At 40.4% G+C, this 25,495-nt stretch overlaps 1 protein-coding gene across 5 annotated transcripts in view; it reads right to left on the minus strand.

Annotated features, from left to right (window-relative positions):
• SGMS1 (sphingomyelin synthase 1) overlaps positions 1 to 24,320 on the minus strand; it is a 110,336-nt gene extending 86,016 nt beyond the window's left edge. For 4 of the 5 annotated variants that reach the window (XM_048505473.1, XM_048505470.1, XM_048505467.1 and 1 more), the window contains exon 1: positions 23,997 to 24,320. The gene's annotated coding sequence lies outside the window, so the exon portion shown is untranslated. Of the gene's footprint in view, positions 1 to 15,723; positions 15,893 to 23,996 lie in introns of all 5 variants that reach the window. The other variant, XM_048505468.1, reaches the window with a different exon arrangement.
• Between the last annotated feature and the right edge of the window lie 1,175 nt (positions 24,321 to 25,495).

Below are 25,495 nucleotides of genomic sequence, written 5' to 3' on the forward strand. Positions count from 1 at the left end.
TCAGATGTCATTTTAACCAGCATTAAGTCAAGATGTGCCCAGACTCATCTTGCTGCGCTGCCTCATACATGTGTGCACCTCACTATTCCCATCCATCCCTTTTCACATGAAAAATGCTGGATAGAAACTAATTAAAATTACCCATGACACAGGAATGCAGACACACAGGTTAGCTGGAGATATTCTTTCCACACTCCTAATTATAAGTCTGAACTAACCTTGAGTTTGCAATTCCAGTTTGCGTGGAAGGGATTAACTAGTTAACTCACACGTCTGAATTAAGTACATCCTAAGTAACTGGGCCTCTCTGTGCGGGGGGTGGGTGGGTGGAGAAGCGTGAGGCATGCACCAAGACTCACTCCCCGCCATTCATGAGCATGTTAACCAGGAAGATGGAAGAAAGGTACTACTACAAGACTCAGACGATGGTCTTTTCTACACAAGCCCTTGAAAACATTTTGCAAACGTTTTTACACACTCATCCCCATTTATCAGCACTAGCCCTTGAAAATGTTTCTTGGCCACAATTTTGTGTTTATCTCTCTCTCTCTCTTTTTTTTACAGATCTGTAGATTTGATGCTACAAGGCTTCAAAGTCTCATGCTGTGATTCGCTAGGGGTCGTGTCATGATGTGATTCTCTAGGGGCCTCTCCAAAAAAAATTTTAAATGATGCAACTACAGTGTGAGACTGCTAACGCAAACTCAAAATGGTGCCAACAAGGAAACCCAGGAACTGCAGAGAAGCGTGGGAAATGTTTTAAAGAGATCTGCACAGCCATTGAAAACAGTTCCACAAAAGAAACATTTCCAGAAACCGTTTTCAAAAAAGAATCACTTGAGAACAGCATGCAAAAATAAAATGTTTTGAGGCAGGAAATTCACTGTTGTTTAGGGCTAAAAACGATGCAGAACTCCATGGAGGAAACGTTTCATTTCCTGCCTCAAAATGTTTTATTTGGTTCGTGTGGAAAAAGCCTATGCAATTCTCAGGAGTTAATGGTGCAGTCTTGCATAAAAACATGGATCTGCAGTTTGCATGTTCTTGTTTAAAGCAGTGGAACAGACACTATACTGCACAGTAGCGAGTTAGATGTCAAACTGCACAATTATGTGTTAAGACCCAGATTAAACAATAAGCCTAGAGTGCAGTTGAGACAACAGTATGTTGAACACAGAAACTGCCTTATACAGATTCAGACCAGTGGTCCCCCAAGGACAGTATTATCTACTCAAACTAGCATCAGCTCTCCAGGGTCTTAAGAAGTCCATTACACCACCTGATTCCTTTTAATTGGAGATGCTGGGGATTTAATCTGGGACCTTCTGGATTCCAAGCAAATATTCTACCACTGAACCAAGGCCCTTCCACATGATGGACTCAAGCCTAGTTCAGCCACAGTTTCACTGGATGGGACAACAGGTGCAATGTAAACAACAGGATGTTATCCAACCTGACCTTTTGGGCTGGCATTATAGCTAAATAAATTAATGTTGATGCATACATTTAGAAGTAACAAAAGCAGAACTAGTATACTGCTATGTATCCATTTATGTAATCAATTTAAGAGCTAGCTTAGCCCTGATCCATGAGATAAACTAGCTACTGAATACCTCTGAAAATCATAAGCTATCTCAGAGTCAAAGAAGTTTAACAGGGAATCCCAACTGCATAGGAGTTCAAACAATTCTAGACTGGAGAATGGAAAAGAAACCCATAATTACCCTAAACGTAAACATTCAAACATTCTTAGAAGCAACCCACACAGGTACACATCCACTATTATTTAGTAGTATTCTCCACAATCAATTAGATCTTCCAAACTGGGGTGGAGTGAGGGGAACAACCACTAATTGCTGGCCATCTGAACACCAGAATTTGACAAACAGGTTTAATTATTTCACCTTGTAAAGTCTTAATGATTACTTTTGCTTGGCATGGGATATTTAATTTTACTGAAGTGTTTTTTTCCTGTGAGATACTCTCGTTTATACTTTTCTGGTCCCCAATAAACAATCATTTTTGATGAGGCTATTTACCACATCAGTTTTTCTTGTTGGTTTGCAACAGTTTAGTAATGATTGAACAAATTAATCTGAGAAGGAAAGCAATCACAGCAATAACAATACTTGAAATAGCAATAACATACTTGAAAGTTAGTTTTTAGAAGTCTTATTTCTTCTAGGTTTAACCAACCCTGGGTAATCTGATCACCAGTTGCACCAATCTGGCAACAACATAGGAAAGAAAAAGTTAGTCCAATGCAGTGGCCAAGCTTAGGGGATCAGACTTTCAAATTCCGAACCATAAAGATGGCCTTCGCAATGTGACAGTCTCTCAGACAAACCTACCTTGCAGGATTATTAGGAGGCTAAAACTCTGTGTATTCCTTGAAGGAAGAATGGTATGCAAAACCATAAAGATAAATAGCTTATGATCTATCTCACGAGAGACATCCCTGTATCTAATTTATACAATAAATCTATATATATAAAAATCTATCAGTGCATTTTTCTGCTGACAGGTAATCTCCCAAACTACTGGACTGATTGCTTTGAAATTTTCACACAACGTCGCATTCGCGTGCGGCCAGGTTTCCATACTGTTTCCACACCTCCTGTTGTGTACACGTGACAACTGTGCCAGTTATTGTGTACATGCCACACCTGTGACAGTTGGAACCATAGTTCTGTTCCGCAACAGCACCATCTGCTGGCCATCAAAGCAACACCCTCTGATACAAGGGAACCAACCATGCCTTCCTTGAAAACCACTGCCTTGTGGAGTGAAAGGAATGGGGCCTGCCATCTGGACATGACCCACCCACCCTAGTGAATGAAGGGGAAGGTGAGGGAGGGTCCGGTGTTTTGCTGGACCAAAAGCTCTGAAATTTGAACACAACGTAGCTCATGCCTCCCAGCGTGTTTTACGCTAGATAATTCGCCGGGAAGGGAGTGAAAGAGACAGGGCCCACCACCTGCACATGGCCCACCCACCCTAGCAGAGGAAGGGGAACATTAGGGAGGGACAGGCCAGGTTGCCATGCAAGGGAATGGGAGAGAGGGAGGGGAGCGAGGGGCCCCTTGCCCCTCCCCTCCCTTGCAAGCATTGTGCAATGACACATGTTCGAACTGTTCGCTTCCCCTTTTCTTTCTTTTCCACTTCACCAGATTCAGCCACAGCAATGCGTGGCCGGGCCCACTAGTGAATATATAGCCCCTACATTCTAATTCTCTACATAAACTTCCAGAAATATGTTTTAAAAAACTGGCTTTTCCTTGAGTCCAATCAATCTAGCTAAGGGGCACTGGGTATTCTCTGAACTATTCCCAATCATGACTGAGTGCAAAAGTATGCTATCTAGGTGATAACTCAAGGCTTGTGGTCAGCAAACAATACAGTTAAGGAAGCTGAAAGGCAACAGTTTTCTTAAGAGCGAGCAGCAGTTTCTGCAAATGTCCCCTCCCGCTGTACCTCTATGATTTTTCTGGGAAGGGGGGAAGGCTCAGAAGAACCCAAAGAAATTTATCATCCTCCTTTAAACCTTTTTCTTAACTGCATGTTTTGATACTTGTCAACTTTATCTGCACACATATTTTTAAACAGGCTCACATAAAACTATGTGGTCTAACAATAAGTCAACTTAATAACTGTCATGCAAGATAACATGGGAAACAGGCTTTATGACAGGTTGAGTTGTTCTATTTTCCTGATTCACTGAACCGCAAACTGGAGATTCAAGAAATCCCTTGTGTACCATCTGAACAAAGATAAACGTCTCTAATCAGTCCAAAGATTTCACACATTCTACTAGCAATCTTTAAAACAATGCTAGTTAAGTAACACTGTGGTTTTCATGCATGAGATCATTTCCACAAAAGATGACACACCTATCCATGATTTGACCATAGTTAATTCCATGAAACCAATAATACCAGAGAGTACGGCATAATGCCAAATAGCAATAACCTGATTTATTGCCTATTTAGTACAACTGCCTTAAAAATCCTTGGGGGAGATTGGTGGGTTTTGTTTTTTCAGGGGGGGTTGCCATCAAATCAGAGTTGGCTTATGGCAACCCCTTAGGGTTTTCAAGGCAAGAGATGTTGGGAGTTAGTTTGCCATTGCATGCCTCCACATCACAACCCTGGCATTTCTTAGGTGTGTTAAAAAAATTAAACTAACACAGAGAAGATATGGGAAAAAGCTAAAACTTGCAAACCAAGTTGAGCAGCATTTCAGGAAGGTAGTTGTGTTATTCTGCAGTGGAAGAACAACACTCAACTCCAATAGCACCCTCTGTGTACCTGTATGTCCCGTCAAGTCACAGTTAACATATGGCAACCCTATGGAGTTTTCAAGGCAAAACTCATTCAGAGGTGGTTTTCCTTCATGTGGGCTGAGAGAGTTCTGAGAGAACTGTGATTGGACCAAGGTAACCCAGCAGGCTTCACGTGGAGAGATGGGGACTGGGAATCAAGACTGATTCTCCAGATCAGAGTCTGCTGCTCTTAACCACTGTGCCACACTGGTTCACAAACCAACAAAATTTTCCAAGGGGTAAGTTTTCATGAGAAGCTGTCACATGAGGAGGGAAACTGCTAGCAATCATGCCCTCCAGAATCTGGAGATCTGTTCAATGGACTCCAACCAAAAATATCAACAAAACTATCAAGCAGAAAGCATGCCTAAGTATACATGAATGAACCCACATAGAACAATCCTCATATGAGTTCTTCACCTGTCATCAATTTCCAGATGTTCACTTCTAATAAGGCACAAACCATTATAGAACAGTACCAAAAAAATAATTGATGTCTATTCCGCTTAGTACTTGATCTGAAATTATTGTCTTCACCCATAGCCAATTTCTAGCCACAATGGCCACAGCTGAGGAAAAGGCTAGAGCACAAAACTGTGTCCAAGTCAGAAAGGAGCACCAAGTATGTCATGCTTTCAGTGTCAATTTAACATTTCAAATTAACAGCTGCAAGTGTCCTGGTCAACCCAGCTAGTTGGAAATGTCATCCACAAGACAGAACTGTCATGTTTCACAGTGTGTCCAAATAAAAGGTCATCTAAGAAACAGAGATGAAGATCTGTGACTCATGAAGAGACTGAAGATGTACATGCTTCATCCAAGCGAATACGACAGAGCCTTTCCTCCTCCCCAGACACTGGATGGTATTGAGTTATTACTCAAAGCACAAATTGCTAAGTAGTTTTGAGGAATGGCACACTCTTTCACATCCAGCAATACTGTTTCCTAACATTATTGCCATTTTTTTCTTTTTAGCTGGCCATCTGCAAAGCTTATAACTCATCCCAGCGTAGTGTAGTGATTAAGAATGATGGACTCTAATCTGGAGAACTGGGTTTGATTCCTCATCCTCCACGTGAGCAGCAAACTCTTATCTGGTGAACTGGATTTGTTTCCCTGCTCCTACACATAAAGCCTGCTGGGTGACCTTGGGCTAGTCACAATTCTTTCAGAACTCTCTCACTACTTCAAAAGGCATCTGTTGTGGGTAGAGGAAAGGAAGGAGTTTCTAAGTCGATTTGAGACTCCTCACAGGAGAGAAAGGTGGGGTGTAAATTCAAATTCTTTGTCATATTTTTGGGGGACTCACATTAATAATTAAAATCTTATCTTAACCTGAGCTTCCTTAAGACAGCAGTTTTACCTACCAAACTGGTATAGCATTTCCAGTAAAAGAGTTAACCATGCCGCTATTAGTGTGACATAGCAAGTAATAAGAGTACCTGGCTAGGATCTGGGAGACCTAGATTTCAATCACCACTCATGCCATGAAAGTTGAATGATCTTGGGCCAATCACACAGTTTCAGCCAAAAATACTTTACAGGGTTGTTCTGAGTTGTGATCTCACAGGGTTGTTGTGAGCTGGATCTTTCATAACTAAGGGAACAATAGAAGATTTCTGTAGCTCAGCTTTGGCTTTAAAAACAATCCCTTCCTGCCTAGGTTGTTCTCACAATGACAGATGTGAAAACAGAGGAAAATACTTACAATAAACTGTTCGGGGAAAAGAGATCTTAAAAAGGGTGTTTTGTATTACACATCCAAGGGAGCTACAGGAGTGAACACAAAACACAAGTAAAGGAAACTTTAAACTATTAATTAGAGCAACCAATTTAGGGGAGGGAATTAAGCTTGTATCTAATAAAACCTTTACAACAACCAAAAGTTCCAAGGTTGTAAACCATGCAAAACAAGTTCACTCTGAAGTAACACTGAAATCATCTTCACCTAGTGAATGATCGTCTAGTTCTCAGTAGTACAGAGGGAGAATTGTACAAAATTGGCAGTTCAATACACTTTTCTTTTGGCCAAAATAGCTGCACAAAGCAATAGCTTCTTAACTATGAAACTGAATAAGAAAACCAGAAACAATGAACACTTTCCCCAAAACGTAACTATTATTATAACTTTCAGGCTAGCAACGTCATTTTTAAGTCAGACCTTTAAACCACAACCATATTTCAGAACTTCCACAAGGAGCAACAAAGAACTCAAAACAAATTTGGGTGCTGTGTGGTTTCCGGGCTGTATGGCCGTGTTCTAGCAGCATTCTCTCCTGACGTTTCGCCTGCGTCTGTGGCTGGCATCTTCAGAGGATCTGTGGATGCCAGCCACAGATGCAGGCGAAACGTCAGGAGAGAATGCTGCTAGAACACGGCCATACAGCCCGGAAACCACACAGCACCCAAGTGATTCCGGCCGTGAAAGCCTTCGACAATACATTAAACTCAAAACAAATTCCATGATATCCTTGACCTACAATATGGCCCATTTTAAGCACAACATCACAAATCTCTGATCTTTCGTTTAGACCTTTAAATTAATAAGTGGCACAGGTACTGAAACTCCTCCTCCCTCATAATACATCCCATAGTTCAGCTTCATAATTGAACAAGATAAATATATATGTTACTGGAATCTCATTCTGATTTCTGAATTACTGCCACCACTGTAAATTTCACTTATTTCACTTATTTCTCAGAGACTCCTGTAGATCTAGGAAACCCTAGCTCAGGTGTCATCAAGAGACTGCAGATACTTCCAACTGCCAAAATTGTACTATTTACATTGTAAGTTTACAGGTCGTACCTTAGCCAATTTAAGAATCCTGTACTGCACTTCATGTACATATACTTCAGTAAGATTATTATTTATTCCTCAGCTTAAAGACCCTGGCCCCCTGAAATGAGGAGAGAGAGGAATTTGGGAAGTGAGAAGAGCAGGGCAATACACGGGACAGAAGCCTATCAACATAAAAGGAAAGCTTATTGAAGAAACTCATATGACACTCCCCATCAAAAAGCAGCAAAAGTTCAGCAAAAAAGACAGCTGTCAGAAATTTCAAAGATTGGAGATGAGACTGGAAAATCTTCAACACTGACCTCCACTTACTAGACTTCGATTCTTCTTAAAGGATGAAAGTGAAAGGGCTGAATAAGCAACTCTTATTACAGCAGACACACACACCCCTCAGAAAAGCTATTCTGCACCAGAGAAAGATATGTCTTGTTAGGAAGTGGCACCCACTCTCACCAATTCCCCAGAGGTGAAAGAAAATGCCACCATCCTTGGCTTAAGACTTATACAGGTCGATCCACATATAGCGGCATCAATTAATCATGTGGAACACATACCAAACTAACTTGGCACCATCCACTACCAGCCAGTATGACAGCGGTTCTAAATTTGTTTGGCCAATAGACCCTTTTAAAGGGTAAGGACTTGGGTAGAGTCATCAACTTACTCAAATAAGAAACTTTTGAACAAACCCTGAAATAGGCACTTATTTTTAGATGATTTCTTGAGCTCCCCACCTTATAGCACACTCTATAACAATTTCTCTTCACAATATTATTATTCCCTGAAGACTTGCTGCCATTCCAGACATTTCCATCCTATCCTACTCATTACTGCACAAGTCTAAATGACAGCAAAGGTAGACTCCCTACGATTAACCAAGACAACCAGTTCTGCTGCCCCTTGATGTCTTGAACAAATGTCCTTGGCAATGCCTAATGTGCTGGAAGAATGCCAATAAAGTTAAACTCCTTAAAGGCCTCTCTAAGGTTGGGGGTCTCATGGAGGCACAAGAGGCAGATGGTGGAAAGAAATATTCCCTTCCTGTCCGTCTATTAGAGCAAGTCCTACTTACATCCTGGGAAGACTGATGCCAGCTACTGACTGGAAGTCACTTGTGAAATTTTGCTAAGTGCTTAAAAGACAAAACTAACATCTTCACATAGTTGTTTACATTTCAGACTGAATCACATTTACATGGAAGTATGTCACAATGATTTAAACAAAACCGGGTTCTCTGCATGGTAGTTCAACATTAAGTGCCATTGATTTGGGTGGATTCAGTACTTAAATATTAAGACTTTATCCTCAAATCCCTTATGTTATTAGGGTGGCTGATGAACAAATCAGCAGTTGTTTTCCAGGTGAATAATTCTTGCCTAATAGGCTTTACGCAGCAACTTGATAGCCTGTTTGGCCTTTATACTTCTTAACAAAATAGGCCATCCCTACTGAATCTAAAAGTGGACTGAACAGAGGCCGAGCAAATCCATCTGATTTGGCCACCTTTCCAGCAATGCACTCATGTTGCCAACATTCCAGAACCATTCACTGTTCTCCATTTTACTTTGACCAAGCAGTTATAATCACTTTGACCCTGTTCTGTCTTTTATTAACTGAATCCTCATAATTTGATTTGAAAGGGAGGGCTTTAGGGGATTTCTGCTTCTCTTTTTTAAAGTGTTTGTTTTGTGAATTTAACGATATCCTCTCTGAGTTACCTCTCATTTAATTTAATTTAATTGCAGTACTTATTGTAGTGCTGTACTTTTTACTGCAGTCCTTTGATTCAAAAAATAAAGTTTTTTAAAGGAACAATACAGAAATAACTTCAATACTAGAGAACTAGAGTACTGGAGAACAGAAATTCCTTTACAGTAAATAAAAAAATGCATTATGCCTTACGAATCAATATTAACAATCCCAAGTACTCAGAAAGCTAGTCCAAATAAATATTTTTAATACATTTGCGAAAGATGCGCAACCTTCACTTTAGCAAATCAGAACAGGAAAGGCATTCCACATTTCTGGGGCTGATTCCCTACAAATATGTGGTATACAACTCTTACCAATAACCAGCATATCTACATCACTATAATTTCTCCTCCCCTCCTTTCTTGCTGACTAAGGAAAGACAGTGGATATACTCCAGGAGACCACGAGGATTCTGGGAGAGTTTTAAATACAACCTGTGATGAAACATAGTGGGCAAGGCAGAGAAGCCTTGATGCACAATTATGTTTACTGAGCTCCCTTTGTGAAATCTTATCTGTTTCCTTGCAGTTTCTCTCCTCTTGTTACGTTTATTGCAAGAAACTCTAAAAATACGGAGGCATACTGTTGGATTATAAAACATGGGCATAGGGTGGCATCCCTCCCTTTCCCGGTACCATTTTCCTTCCAATTACATTGTAGGGACGTATTTCATGTTATATTTTGCCACTTATAATTACAAATATTGCCAGAACTCTGATTTATCACAGTTTAAAAAGTTAGAAAAATAGTCTCTGCTATCTAAGGCTTTCAGAGTATTACACCAGCTAGGAAGGGAGAAAAAATCTTTCCCTCTCTCCCCCTCCTCCAATGCACAATGCAATCAAACACTTAAAAGTGTCTCGACACTTTTGAAACTGTCTGATTTATGATTCTATTTACTTTCAACAGCCTTTACAAAAACTTTTCGGTACACAGGTGGCAGTACTGCAGGACATTTCCCTGCTATTACATTCTATTCTGCATATGAATAGGCCTCTTCTAGCTTGGCAAAGGAAGAAACTTGAATTGCATGGCAAATTCTTACTTGAAAGCAAAGAGGGAATTGGTGCCAGAAATGTGCAGTGTGGTAATCAGCGGTAAGAGGTAAAATTGCATTACAGAAAGATTTTGTGGACAAATTCATGCCAGTGATTGCTGGGGCGGGAGGAGGGGGGATAATGTACAGTATTTCAAAAGAATTAAGCCTGTTAAGAAATATTCACGTAAACGATATTCTTGTAAATAAATAGTCTTGTAAATAAATAGTCAGTATTCCATATCCGGACATTCCAAAAGATTACCTAGCTAGCACATACAATAGAATCACTTTGTTAATATCCTGATTGATCGCTGTGTAAATGGGGAAATTCAAAATATGGGGCTACACACTGACAAAACTAGGGTCTCCACTTTCTTGGGGGACTCCCCAGTAATGCAGCAAAAAAGAGTTTCTGATGAATATTAATACTTCAGAAGCACACATTGTTGACAGCAGCTGAGCATCAATTGAGGAGCAGAAACCAGCCTGCTCAATTTCCTCAGAGCTTAAGGAATCCTATAGTAAAGAAATTGTTTCTCTCTCACTTAACTCCCTACCTAGTGTTTCTTTGTAAGAGCCCAACCCATCACTATATCTCATAATAAAATGACTGGCCCTCACACAGATAGTTAAAACAACACAATAAGGCCAAGTACAAGAAAGAGGGATTTTTTCTTTAGCGTACTAGGGAAACACTCTCAAATGGGTACAAATTCCTCCAAAATAAAGAGAAAGATAAGTATGTACACAGCTGCCTCTAGAAAAGCCTCCAGTTTTATTCGTATATTAGTCTTTAAAATCTTCTGAATTGTTGAATATATTTGTACCCAGATGTTTTTGGTTTTGTAACAAGTCCACCACAAATTATAAAAAGACCATTCATGATGCTCACATTTCCAACATACACTCAGGAAATTTTAATACATTTTTGTCAACTTCTTCAGTGACAAATACCAACGGTACATCATTTTATCCATTATGACCTTTTCACTCAATGGAACAATTCCTCAAAATAAGAAAGATAAATTGTATGTACAGCTGCCTCTAGAAAAAGCCTCAGTTTATTAGTATAGTAGTCTTTAAAAAATCTTCTAATTGTTGAATATATTTGTACCCAGATGTTTTTAGTTTTATGGCTCAAAGTGCCACAAGAATTATAAAAGACCATTCATGATGCTCACATTTCCAACATACACTCAGGAAATTTTAATACATTTTTGTCAACTTCTTCAGTGACAAATACCAACGGTACATCATTTTATCCATTATGACCTTTTCACTCATCATCTTGCCAGAACTGCAATGACTGGTCTCATTTCTCCAGGGTTGGGGACAGAAGGAAGCATAAGGGGAGAAGATATCACCACATTACCCATTGGTGTGTGGGGTGCCACAGGAAGCAAACGTCTCCCCAAATGGTCTCGCACTTGGGGCTGGGCTATCATCAGTATATGGATGACAACTAGCTATATCTTTTGATGGGCCCCCAACTGGATGCTGTCCCAGATATATTGGCCATTGTGAAATGTCTGGAACAGATTTGGATGAAATTAAACCCATCAAAGACAAATCCTGTGGCTGGGCCAGGAAACATAGAAACTCTATGTTCCCAACTCTAAGGGGGGGGGGGGGCAATTAACATCAACAATGACTGGCAGCAAGCTGTTAATGTATGTCTTCCTTAATTTTCATACTCCCTTTCTCATTAACTCTATATCTCTATTCAGTATTTCAAAAACTAGTATTAGCAAAAAAAGAGATAGCGAGGAACCTTGTATTGTTCCTTTTTATAACTCACATAGTTTTGTCAAATCTCCATTAATGATTTGAGCTGACTGTGACATATACATTGATTTCACCCATTTTTATAAAAGTATCTCCAAAATCCTTTTTTCAAGACACATGGTCCATTATGATACCGTCCTTTCTTGCAATTTCAATATCAATGTTTTCTCTCTCTTTTCTCAATCTGTATGCTAAACATTTTACCAGTTTGTTTGCAAATTTTATTTGTTGTGAAATATTCTTGTCTGTTGGATTTTTAAAAGTTTTTCCTCAAAGGGATGGCTCTTCCCTTTAAGCCAGTCATGGAAATACCTTTAACATTTCTGCTCATGAAGACTGTTTTCTTTGTGACGGTAACTTCAGCAAGTAGGGGTATTGGAGCTTGGGGCTTTATCTGTTGATTCAGACCTATGGTATGTATCTTTTACAAGGAGGAAGTGGCTCTGTCAATGGAGCCATCTTTCATTCCACAGGTAAACCCCTAGTTCCATCATGAGCAGAAGATATCTTCCAACTTTTGCTCCTAACCCTAAGCATCCAAAGGAAGTAAGATGGCACACACTGGATGTTCAGACACAGGACATTAAAAGCTTACATCCTGAGGACATACAGCTTTAGAAAGACCAAAGACCATCTTTCTGTTTAGATATGAGCATTGATTATATGCTCTGCATTTGCCCTGGTAATACTGGTATAGCTGGGTTCAAAATAACTCTTGTTTTGCATTTTGAAATTGCCACTGTTCCTCCTACTCTCTTTCTCCCGGTTTTCAGCAAAATCAAAATTAAAGATCAAGTCTTTTTATTCTGGGTGGTTTAAAATCCTTTTTCTCAGCAGGCTCTTTAAGCTTTTAATTGCTTAGATTATGGAAGAGCATTGCAACATTGCTACACTAACAGTTCTCTAGATAAAGTCTCCCATTCCAACATGGCGAAATTTATGACACAGTTCACCAATCAGGCACAGTTGAGCTTATCTGTTTGTAAGAAGTAAATTCTTGCTGGCTGAAGTATACGATTTCAGGGGAGACTCCCTTTTTCAATTCTTATCTTCTTCAGGAAATAAACATCACTTTCAGCTTAAAGCAGTTTAAACTGCTTTTTTTCCCATTCCCAAGATAATGGTAGGCAGGCTCTGAAGGGTGAAGAAGACGGAGATGCTGGTCTTCAACCAGTGACCCGTACCCCTCCATTTCCATCTCTGCAGAATACCGTGCCTTTCTCTTTTTTGTAGCTTCATTTAATCCACTCGGAATCACCACCCAAGCAAAAAAGACCCAACAGAGTCGTCTTTCCCACGGAAGAACAGCAGCCATTCATGGTGCCGGAAGCCACGTCCAATTTCTTTTCAAATTACTCCCATTTACTTGTTAATTGCTCAAAAAATGTTCATCGTATCAGATATTACTGGTTTTTTAGGAATTATATCCAAGGATGCTTCTAATAGTTGCCATACTGAATAGGCTCCAGAAAAAAATGAAAAACAGTATCCTCAATCTGATAGCACACATGTCTCCAGAAGCTGTATTAAAATCTACACAAAGCTGTAACTTAGTCTGTTCACATTCCCATAATATTCATAGCAACCAGTTCTTGCAGCTTAGACTAAATAAGAAGTACAGTTCTCTTATATCTGGTTTAAACAGTTCCTATAGAGATATTCTTTCAAACACACTTTCGTCACAAAATAAAAAGAAGAAAAAAGTACCATGTAGGTGCAAAGATAGGAACAGGAAACACCCCTTAATGCTTGCTTCCACTTTTTGTCAAATTATTTTATGATAGGATATTATCTTATGCAACTCTCTGTTTTATTTTATCTAGCTTTCTTTGTGCAGTTTAGGCTTTTTATGTTTTATCAGCTCTCTCTGACCCCTCAGTTAAAAAAATAAGCACACAGAAAGATTAATTTATCTTTATTAATTTACCTTTCCCTTACATAATTAATAAATTAACGGAACTACAAATCATTATCAAGCTTTCAGAGTTTTAAAAACTTAAATCTTGAATAGATTGAGCTTAATCGGCTACTAATGTCCCTTTTTTTGGCATCAAGTTATATCTGACCTATGATGACCTTCAGAGACATTCAGAGGTTGTTTGCCATTGCATGCCTCTGCATCATGACCCTAATATTTCTTGAAGATCTCATCCAAATACTTGGTAGGATTGACCCTGCTTAGCTTTTGAGATTTGACAAGATCAGGCTAGTCTTGGCTATCCAGGATTGTTTGTCTTATACATCGGACAAGTTCATCCCTCTGACCTCTGTAGGTTTTCAATTAATCAACTAAGAGTGTATCTAATTTCCGCAGAATTGCCCATCAATGATTCTACAATGATTATGGCGCAGGATTTTGTTTTAGTAATCAAGCTAACATTGAGGATCAACTTTGTAATGTTATTTACACTTCATATTCCAACCACAGCCTCACGTGAATCAAAGAAAAATTGGTTCTAGTTGGGTGAAACATTTGATAAAATTAGAAGTAATTTTCCAAGTAACACATTCAGATTAGCAGGTGATTTTAATTCGACCTGGTGATGACTATTTAATTAAAAAACTACTTCATCATCATCATCTGTTCTCCTCCCTCCTCACTAGGGCAAATGTATGCTTAGAAAGTAGTAAGTAGAATCAGACAAAAGATACAAATGGAAAATGCAGCTCCTGAACAATCTGCATAGTAAGAAGAATTACACTAGATAGCCCTACCTCACCTATTTTTATAAGGACCATAGGTACATCATGCAATGCCGCTGGTTTGGAAGAAATATGCAGTACATCTTAGCTAAGCTTCAGCAGTCAGTACAACCATGCATGCTTGAAACAGCAAATTCTGCTCCATTTTGTATTATGTGACTGTATCACGCATCAATGTGACGATTACAGAGAAAGCTGCCACTGATCAGTCACAGTTTACAAACAAGGGAATCTCACAGTTTACAAACAAGGGAATCTCACTCCTCCCACTCATTTCAGAACAGCTTATATCACTTCATACAGGCATCACAAATATGGGTCCTGCTATAATACTTCAGTCCACTTTCACACAATCTGAGTCTAACCTACCTCACCAAGTTGTTGTGAGGATAAAATGGAAGACAGCAGAATAATGCAAGTTGTAAGTCCCATTGGAGAGAAAAGTTGGGTATAAATAAAGTGAATAAATGCGTAAGAATCAGATATTGCAAACCTTATGCTTTTCCTTATATATAACTAAAAATAACTTTAGACAGTAAAATAACATGGAGAATAAGAAAATATAACTAAGAAGCAAATTTACATTGTAAAAAGTCAAATGCACAAGAATGGATATCACCGAAAGCATTTCCACAACTTTCTATAAGATGTCATTAACACAGAAAATATTTACAGCTGACAAGATTCTTTGTCAACAGAAGGCACTTCAGTCAACAGTATCTGCAGAAAATAAGCTCACAGAATACAGAAAGAGACAAGGGAGGTAACAAATGGGAATGAAGAAAACAAAAGGCTTATCTGAAGGAAACTGGAAAGTTTACTTCTTCCCGAGAAGGGCTCTAATGCCAGCAGTTTCCACAGCCTACGTGTCAAATTGATACATAAAAACACATTCTGTATTCAATCAACTTTAAGTATAACCTCCACGAGCTATAATATTAGCCACTGATTTTATATTTTTCATCTCCAGATTGTATGCTTGGTTGAAAGTAATGGCTACTAATTTCAGTGGAGGTTGCCTCCAAGTATGTGTATTGTGGATTGCAGATTTTGTTACAGTAAGTTAAAATTATTCTAGGAGTTAAGAACCTACAGATCCTAGCAAAGAAAACAGAAAGGGAGGTTTTAGAACTTATTTATATGACCACATATGCAGTGAACACTGTTGTGGGTGCTATTTTCTCATCCACGCCTAATTCATAACGTAGAACCTCTGTATACATCCATTCAAAATCAAGTTCGAGTACGTTCAATGGAGTTTACAATAAAGAACACACAATTGCACCCTTAGTAATAAAACCTGCCATTTTCTGTTAGTGTCACCTTTTCTAGATAATGAAGTCCTATTCCTCATCCAACTGCTATGACAATATCCTTCGAGTACAGAGTACGAACTCAAGATTCCAGACAGCCTCCAGGTGTAGCGAAATTTACAATATGGTAGTCATTTTCTCATTCTTGGAGGATTGAAGCTTGTGGATTATTTTCTTTTCTGAGAAGATGTAAAAAATGAGTTAAAAAGAAATCTGAATGGAAGTCTACACTGTACTTCTTGATATACATCAAAACACAATCAGCTTTTCATCTGTTTTCAAGAAATATCTTGGGAGAAGGGAGTTTCCAAGTTTCTCCCTTCCTGAACATTTGGAGGAAATGGTGAAACCAAATTAAAGATGCTGTAGTCCAGTCCATGTCTCATACAGATGTTAGAAATATGCAGTATACTTGTTTGGGGCTTTTTTCTGTTTTAAGTAGAAGAATAAATCTATGAGCCATAAAATGGGGGGGGGGGAAGGTATGAAGAATGCAAGAGCTACAACACAAATCTTACAAGCACTTCCATCAAAGTTTATTAATAAATGAAACTAGTGGCCATATCTCACAAGTACACAGTTACAAAGGGATGGGAAGTAGTCAGACAAAGGTCTATCATGTTGTAATAGCTAAAGCCACAGTCCATACACAGCACAGAACCGGATCAGAACACAAGGCTGGAATATTCAGCACATATATTGGCAAATGAGATCCACTAAATTAGGAGAACATTATTTTAAAAGGTTGCTTATATTGCAAAAATCTCAATGACATACCTTTGAAGATGCAGGCAAAATGTTAGGAGCAAAAACTACCAGACCTTGGCCCCACAGCCTTAAAAAAACCTACAACAGCCAGTTGATTCTGTCCATTAAAGCCTTAAAAAAAGTCATGAGACTCTTCCTGCATAAGGTGTCACTGAACCCCAATTATCCAAAAAGACTACCAAAGAAAATCCATATTTTGTTTTTGGACAAGGTGTTTGAGCAGATGGTGGATATGCAGATTCAGGCAGTAAAGGAGGAGACTGATTATCTAGATCCATTTCAATCTGGATTCAGGCTTGTGTTTGGGACAATAATGATCTTGGTTGCTCTGACCTATGATCTTCACTGCAAAAATGACATCAGGACCAAATCACTGACCATTCTTCTGGAGACGTGGTGTTACTTGATTGACTTATTTCAAAAGTTACTTGATTGACTTATGCTAAATGTGGCACTGGAGGATGGTTGCTCAGCTTTGTGGCATTTATGCTGTGAGGTCCCACAGAGATCTATTGTCCCCCATGTTTTTTAACATCTATATCAGGAGGCTTCCAACTTATGGCTCTCCAGATGTTCATAGACTACAATCCCCATCAGCCCATGCATCATGGCCAATTGGCAGAGCTGATGGAATTCATAGTCCATGAACATCTGGAGGGCCATAGGTTGGTGATCCTTGATCTACATGAAACCACAGGAAGAGATCATCATGGGGATTTGAGTAGGGTGCCACCACTATGTAGATGACACCCATTTCTCTTTCTCCTTAACTGCTGACTCAGGTAGGTCTGTAGATATCCTGAACCAGTGCCTAGAGAAGGTAATGAGATGGATGAGGGCCAGTAAACTGCAGGTCAATGCAGACAAGACTCTAGACCAATGACAAAGTTGTCCTGGATCATGTTCCATGTAATGCACTGTACACAGAACTGCCTTTCAAAACTCTTTTGAAACTTCAGCTGGTCCAAAATGCAGCTACTGTCAGGGCAAGATACAGGGATGTATGTATCACCTTCCCCCTATTTTAAAAATTCAGCACTAGTTGTCCATCTGTTTCTAGGCATATTTCAAAATGACTATACTGCCTCCTTTTGTACATTCAATCTGCCAGTTTATGTCTTCCCTGCCAGCCTTATTCTCTATGCTCTGTCTTCCGGGTGAGGGGGGTGGCAACCAGAGACAGGGCTTTTTCAACAATAGCCTGTGGCATGCCCTTCCCCTTGAAGTTCATCTGGCACCTGCCACTCTTTTTTAGTCATCCAGCCAAGGTTCTTTTTACATGGTCTGTAAATTAAGTGTTGGTTTTTAGCAGCGCTTTCGTATTGCTTTTAGTCTGTATGGATCTCCTTTTAAGTTGCTCAACATTTTATATTTTTATGATCTTGTTAGGTTTTTACTGCTGACATTAATTTACAATTTATGGTGCTTTATGTTTTTATTATGTTTCATTTTGTAAGCAGGTTCCTTAGAGAAACAAAATAAAGAACATCTCAGTTATGCCAGTGCTTCAAATCACAACCAAAAAAGATCCTCATTTACCTAACATCCATATTCCTTGTTTATCTAACATTCCTATTTTACTCAAACGCACATTTGGAACATAGAAAGCCTGGGAATAACCTCTTTCTATTAAAAACAAAAACCAAACGGCACTAGCATCCTTTGAATCACTGAAATGCTTTTTCAAAGCAAATACTACACCCTTAAAAAAAGTGGGGTCATTCAAATACAAAAGTTACTACTGCTTTTGAATTAAAGCCAAAAACAACTTCTTATGCTAGGCAGAAATGGCAACAGCAGTAGTGACAAAAGCTTTGTTTGCAATCATCATCTAATATTTGGAGCTCTCTGTGGAAAACACAGTGGTATTTGTTTACCTTTCTGCCCAAAGTGAACCTAAAGAGGGTTATATCATTCTCCTCTATCCTCCATTTTATTCTCTAAACAATCTTGTGAGGTAAGATAAGCTCAGAGTGTATTGCTGGCCCAAAGTCAACCAGCAAGTCTGAATGAAAGAGTGGAAATTCAAACCTGGGTCTCCCAAATTCTAGTCCAACATTCTAACCTCGTTCACCATCCTAGTTCCAAAGAATGATCTAGAAAAGCATCCAGTAATGACAATGGGTGATGTAAAAAGAGGTGCAAAAATCATTTGCTATGGAAACCCCTTGTTGTCAAAAGCATGCTGTAACTATTCCTGGCACCTATTGAAAAAACTTTCCTGGGAGGCATTTTAACACAAGTAATTTTTCCTCCCAAAATAACGAAAGGTATCTTTCTTTGCATAACTGTTTAAACACATAATTCAGTTTTTTTAAAAAATAAAAACTTGAAATACAAGCCACTGGCAGTAACAGCCCCTCTTGTGAAAACTGGAAAGCAGAACAATGGTGAACTAACAAGGAAAATAAGAAAAATATCAACAGGAAGCAAAATGTATTGTCGAAGGCTTTCACGGGCGGATTTAATTGGTTGTTGTGGGTTTTCCGGGCTGTGTGGCCAAAGGTGTATCACAGACTTCCCTCTGTGATACACCTCTAAAGATGTCAGCCACAGATGCAGACAACACATTAGGAACAAGATCTACCAAACCTGCTACTACAGATCTACCACACAGCCTGGAAAACCCACTAAAACAGGAAGCAAAAAGATGGTTTAAAAGTTGAATGCATTAAGCGTGACTATTGTAAGTTGTGTCCTAATAATCATTTCCTTGTGCATAATGGAGGGTGGGGTGCCAATTTTTGCCTGTTCCTCTCTCCCACAGCTGTTCTCTGTTCCACCCCCATCTGTCCCAGGTGACATTTTGGGTTGCAGTAAGAGAAAGGAGGCAGGGAAGTCACACTTCAGTGATGGAAATCTTCCTATCTGTAAATGTTTTTGGCAGGATAAGAACCTATGTATTTCTATACCTTTCTTTAAGAAGTCGTTACAGATAAACTCTTCTTTTGTTTTAGAAAATATGTACACTTAAAACAAGATACTGGGTTGATAGATAACTCTCTTATGAAAAGAAGTACCAAAAAAGGTATTTTAGGTGAACAAAACCAGGATATTCAAGCACAAAGAACACAACTCTATAATGTTGTGCTCTAACAATGCATGTTATAGTAAACCACCACAGCATAGTACAGGGAATAGAGGGCTAAGAAGCCTAGGTATAAATCTCCACCCTGCCATGGAGACTTGCTGGTTGATACTGGGTCAGTCTCTCTCTCTCAGTCTGCAGTTTACTTCACGAGGTTGTTGTGAGAACATAACAAAGAAGTAGAGAACAATATTGCCAGTGGTTTGGGATCCCTAGTGCGGAAAAAAACAGCATATCAATACTAATGACAATGGTAATAATGACAGCATGTTTAATACTGGGGAAAACAAAGCAAGATACAGACACCAGTAGGACTTTCTCCTCCTACAGATGCTACAACATCTGTACCTCATGTCAAAATCTTAGTTACAGTGAGGCAACTTCCTGCCTGCAGTTCTTGAAGGATGCTTTTGACAATGACCAGAGTACTGATTAGGGCTCTATTATTTTATTGCTGCTCTGGCTTTTCTATAACTCCTACCATCAATTTAGAGATGAAGATAGGGGGAAATCATTACCAACCTAATTAGCCAGTCCACTGATTTTAATCCCAACATAGTAAAACTGTTTAAAGAATGAAGTGTTCTTCAATTGGGAAAAGATGACAGAAAGCAAGGGGGAGTCTAAGGCTAGCAATGAACTGCTGGTATAAGTACACATAATAAAGTTTTCCCACTCCAGGAATGCAATGTAGTTCAAGTCAAGTGAGACAGCACAAAATTCTTCAGTAAACACACCATAATACAATATTGTCACTATAGTGTCTTGGAACAAGGAAACATTAGTAAAAACTGCAACAATATTTTTACAGGGTTTATTAGGCAACTATTAATAAATTCTACTACTTTTCATGAGATGTCATATGGCATAGCACATCAAAATGGAACACGATAATTCAGGTCCCCAGAACAGAGTTTTAGGGCAGATTTACATTATTCAAAAACTGTGGTGGTAAAAGTGTAAATGACATGCATCCTGTTTTTAACAATTCCAGCTGAAGAGGGACTAGTTTAGTATGTCTTCTCCTATGTTGATTTCACTTTAAATATTGCCCACAACAGGTAGAACTGAATGATGTTTCAATAGTGCCACTTTTTCCATGCTGGATCAGATGGTTCTCTTAAAGGTCAAAAGATTATATCACTGAGTTGTATGGATCTTCACAATACTTGACAGTGCTATGAAGACTTTCCCTATACTACCAAAAAAAAAAAGATTTCCCAACAAAACTATAATCCATATGGAATCACAAACCGACTATCTGAAGAATGGAAACATTTCAAACACATTCTTTCAGGAACATAGTTAAAAGATCTTAGATATACATCTGAAATAAAATTTGGGATGCAGTTGAAAATACATATGTGCAAGGGCAAAATTTCTAATTGAAGTACGTAAATAGTGTGGAAACTACTCTTACTACCAACGAAATACAGGAACTTTACATGATATCAGAAATCTTAGGTCTGTTTGTCCACATTTAAAGTACACATTAGCCCGACTGCCAGCAGTGCTAACAGTCTGTAAAACCAATGAACTAACGACAGAACAAGCAGACAACTCATTAAGTACTAATTTGTGCCAGCAACTATGACAAAGTACAAACTCTTCTCCCGCTATCACAGTAAATCCTCAATCCTGTTGCAGAGACCAATAAAAGTTTCTATGTCATCCTCAAAACAACACCTGCAGCCTTCCTAGATGCACTATACATTAACTCAAACCAGTGACGTAGGTATAGATTTTTTTATGGGCTGGGTTTGGTGACTGAGGGCTTTCTGGCGGTTCCATTCCATGCATTGTTTCAAGCAAGCTGGACATGTAATGGGAGGGGTTTGAACCAGAGGACCCCCCCCCCTTACCTACGTCCCTGACTCAAACCACATGAACTTTAGTGAAGGTTAAAAGCCCTTTCCAGTCGCTACATTTTACCACATGTACTAGGAGAATGTACCATATGAAATCCCCACAATTTGCACAACTGCCATTTTATATGAAAGGGGCATATTTATAGCCTTGGTAAATGTGAATCAAAACCCCTGGGTTTCCAACATAGGTGTTTCAAGACTGAAAAATATGTGCTGCCTCTTTTAGTAATTGTGATCATATGAATCAGGAGGATGACATGTAACATGCTTTCCCAGTACACAAAATGAAATGTAATGACTGAAAATGATTTTATAACTATACAATCTACAGATTTACATGCCTACTGGGGCTACTAGAAGGAATGCCAAAGTTATTCTTTGCAGGCCCTTCCTCCAAAAAATAAAACCCATTTGTTGTGCCAACAACATTTTAGCACTAGTACTGAGTTCCATTGGTATATATCAGTGATGGCGAACCTATGGCACGGGTGCCAGAGGTGGCACTCAGAGCTCTCTCTGTGGGCACGCACAAACAGAGTTCATCATGTGGGGGGGAATCCCCCCCCCCACATCTAGGCTGGTTACCTACGGCCATAGTTGGCCTAGGCAGCTGAAAGCGATTATTAGCATTAAACCTAAGACCTAGTTTTGGGGAAGCAGTATAGGTAATCCTGTTAAGTGCTGTTAAACCCCACTGGTTTTCATGCAAAGAACTGAAGCGCGATCCTTTACCTGGGAGTAAGCTCGGTTGCTGGCAATGTGGCTTGCTTCTGAGTAAACTCTCCTAGGGTTGTGATTTACCCATTCGAAGAGTTGCATGGTTGCTTCAAAGCAAAGCCACCTTCTACCACCAAGCTTACTCCCGAGTAACGAACACCTCAGAGCCAACCACTTTTTGTAAACGAAAACCTCAGTATTCAGGTTAAATTGCCGTGTTGGCACTTTGCGATAAATAAGTGGGTTTTGGGTTGCAGTTTGGGCGCTCGGTCTCAAAAAGGTTCGCCATCACTGGTATATATCATAAAAATCACCTCACCAGTCACTTCAACTTATCACTGCCTACTATTCAGGAAAACTAATGTCACTAAAAGTATCACTGTTAGCATTTCTTAGTTTTTAAAACGAAGGAATACTAAAGACTCATCATGCATTTAAAAGATACTAATTACATTCTATGATACTGTAATAGTCTTGGCAGAACAACATTGTAAGATATATGGTCTTTCATCACCACAGTAGAATATGTGAAGGTATCTGGATGTTTTCCATAGCTTCCACAAAGAGGATAATGAAATTTCTCAGCACCAGAGTCCCAAAATGACAGCTGTTTGTAGAACACTTATTTTTCTAATCCTAATACAAATCACACAAATACAGCTGAATGCAGCCTTTTCTCTTTGCCCTAAAAGACACCATATACTCCATGCTGAAAAACTACTTTCAGCTACCTTTCTTAAATTCCACCTTAGTCATGGCTTTTGGCAAACCACTAACTCTCAAACTAAGGCGTCTTCCACAATATTTGGGTTCCCTGCTTTATACAGCTGTTTTGCGACTAAAAAAATCTATGCAAAGCACTTTGACCAAAGGAAAAAATGCAGTATTATTATTATTAATGCACTCTCAACCAAACACACCACATAATCTCTGAGCCACACACAACCACCCTCCACTTAGCTTCCTGCCATGACACCTTTGCTCAGTCACAACCCCCCACCACACACACACACACCCACCCACCAACCTTTCTTAAGCTACTTGCTGTTGCATGCTTCTCTTGGGCTGCAAAGCTATGCACATACAAGAGGCACCATGGACTCTTAAACAGAGTTACACACCCTTCTCAACCCAGGGGTGTAACTTGGTTCAGGATTGCAACATCAATCGCCTTGAACTGTTACTCAAAAGTGAAACTCACAGAATTCAGAGACTTACAACACAATTCTTAGCACCAGGTTTGCAGAATCATCACTAACCCTCTACCCAATACTCCAGGCACAGAAGCCCCTTCCTCCAAGTATAGCAAACACGCTCCCTGCCCGCTTCAGCTGCCGTCCCCCTCCTCAAAAAAGATGCTTCCTTCAGTGTTTTTTTTTTTTTACTTTACCATGACACCCAGTTCCCCCTCAGCCTCCATCCTCACCAAGGCAAATATATCCTAGCAACCCACAGGGCCAAGCACAGCCCCCTAATGTGCAACGCATCCCACTTCAATCCCAACCATGGCTACCCTACTCTCACCTCACTTCATCCCAGTGCTCTCCACCTTCCTTCAGACCCAACCACCTCTCAACACCTTAGAGGAAGGAAAACCTCAGGCTACCAATGCCTCGAGGGTGTCCCCCACCTCCAAATCTCCCCCCCCCCAAAAAAAAATCCCTTTGCTTCCCATGCAAAGGCCTTCAGAGTTCCCTCCTCCCCGCCCCAAGTCGGCAGCCCAGCTTTACCCCACGCCCGCAGCTGCCTCTCTGGACCTGGCCCTTTGCCCGCGCTCGGGCTCTATTTGGGGGTTCCATTGGTGGGCCATAGTCTGTGACGCATCTGGGAACCTGAACTCACCTCGCTCGCTGGCTCGCACTCTCTCCGTGGGCCGCCCTCCTTTCCTTCCCTTCCCTTCCCTTCCCTTCCCGGGACTGGTAGCCAGCAGGGAGAAGGGAGCCCGGCTGGTGCGAGGCGGCTGCAGAGGAGGAATCTCCCGGCCGGAGCGTTGGACGAGGTTTAGGCTGGGCTGGGGCGCCGGGTGGGCGGACGGATTTCCTCGCGCGAGCTGCCTGCCCGCAGCCAGGGGGACATAGTAGGGCAAGAGCGGCGGCGGCGACAGCAGCTGGCGGCCCGCGAGGTCTGGGACGGTGATGAAGCTGGGGGCGGGCGAGCGGGCGACGGCGGTCCCACGTGACGGGCCTTGTCATCGCGCGCCGCCATTTTCTGTCCCGGCGGCTCCGCCTGCTGGCAATGTGGAGGAGGTCGTGCCTGCGGAGTCGGCGTGGGGTCATTACCTCGCTTGCCGACGCCTCTTCTGGAATGGAAGTCTTACTGGGCTGGCTTTTGTATGCCTTGCACCTTGAACCTGTTCGTAGAAGCGGGTCCCACTTGGGCGGGGCGGGGCGGGGCGGGGCGGGGCGGGGGAGTGGAGTATTGCGTGGAAATGAGCGTATATGGTATTTGGGGGCTTACAAAGTTGAGCCTAAGCATGTTGAGACGGAGTGAGGGCAGGACTTTCAGATGAAGAGTGCCTGAGATTTGCTGCTCAGCATTCAGAAACTATATTGTGAAGCTTTTGCTGGCACAGAGATAAAGTGCAATGGAAGAAGAAGGGGAGTTTGGATTTATCCCCTGCTTTTCTCTCCTATATGGAAACTCAAAAGACTCAATCGCCTTCCCTTCCTCCCTCCCCCCCACCCCCAAACCTTGGCCCCTTCTGCACATGCAGAATAATCACTTTCAGTCCAGTTTCACAACTGTTTGCAATTGGATTTTGCAAAGTGCATTGTGAGTGGATTGAAAGTGCATCATTCAGCATGTCCGGAAGGTGCCCTTGTGAGATTGGTGGGGCTGAAATAGTTGAACAGAAGGTCAAAGTTCACCCAGCAGGAATGTAATCTGATTCTCCAGATTATAGTTCACTGGTAATATGGAGGACTGAGGAATCTAACCTTATTCTACAAATTAGAGTCCACCTGCTGTTAATCCCTACACCACAAGAGAGACCTGTGTCAACTTCTGTGTATCAGGTAACCATTGTAAGACACAGGTGGGGTGCTAATTTTTGAAAAATAATGCAGGTAAATGAAATAAGATGCCTAAGTGGCAAGTAGCAGACCATATTGAAATCCAGCAAGTCAGTAGTTGTCTATTCTAAACATGAGTCCACCTATAGAGTTGGTCTTCAGCAAACAAGTCACTGATGCCAAGTGGAACTGTGTGAAAGAGAAGCCCAGAGCTTTTATGCAAGAGGAGCTGATGAGCTTTTAGCTTTCTCCTTGGGCAGTTTTCAACAGCTATATGAGAATACAGTCATTCTGAAATGGCTCAGCTTTTCAATGTGTTCTTATAGGTAA

Source organism: Sphaerodactylus townsendi, linkage group LG08, assembly GCF_021028975.2.
Source record: "Sphaerodactylus townsendi isolate TG3544 linkage group LG08, MPM_Stown_v2.3, whole genome shotgun sequence".
NCBI lineage: Eukaryota > Metazoa > Chordata > Lepidosauria > Squamata > Sphaerodactylidae > Sphaerodactylus > Sphaerodactylus townsendi.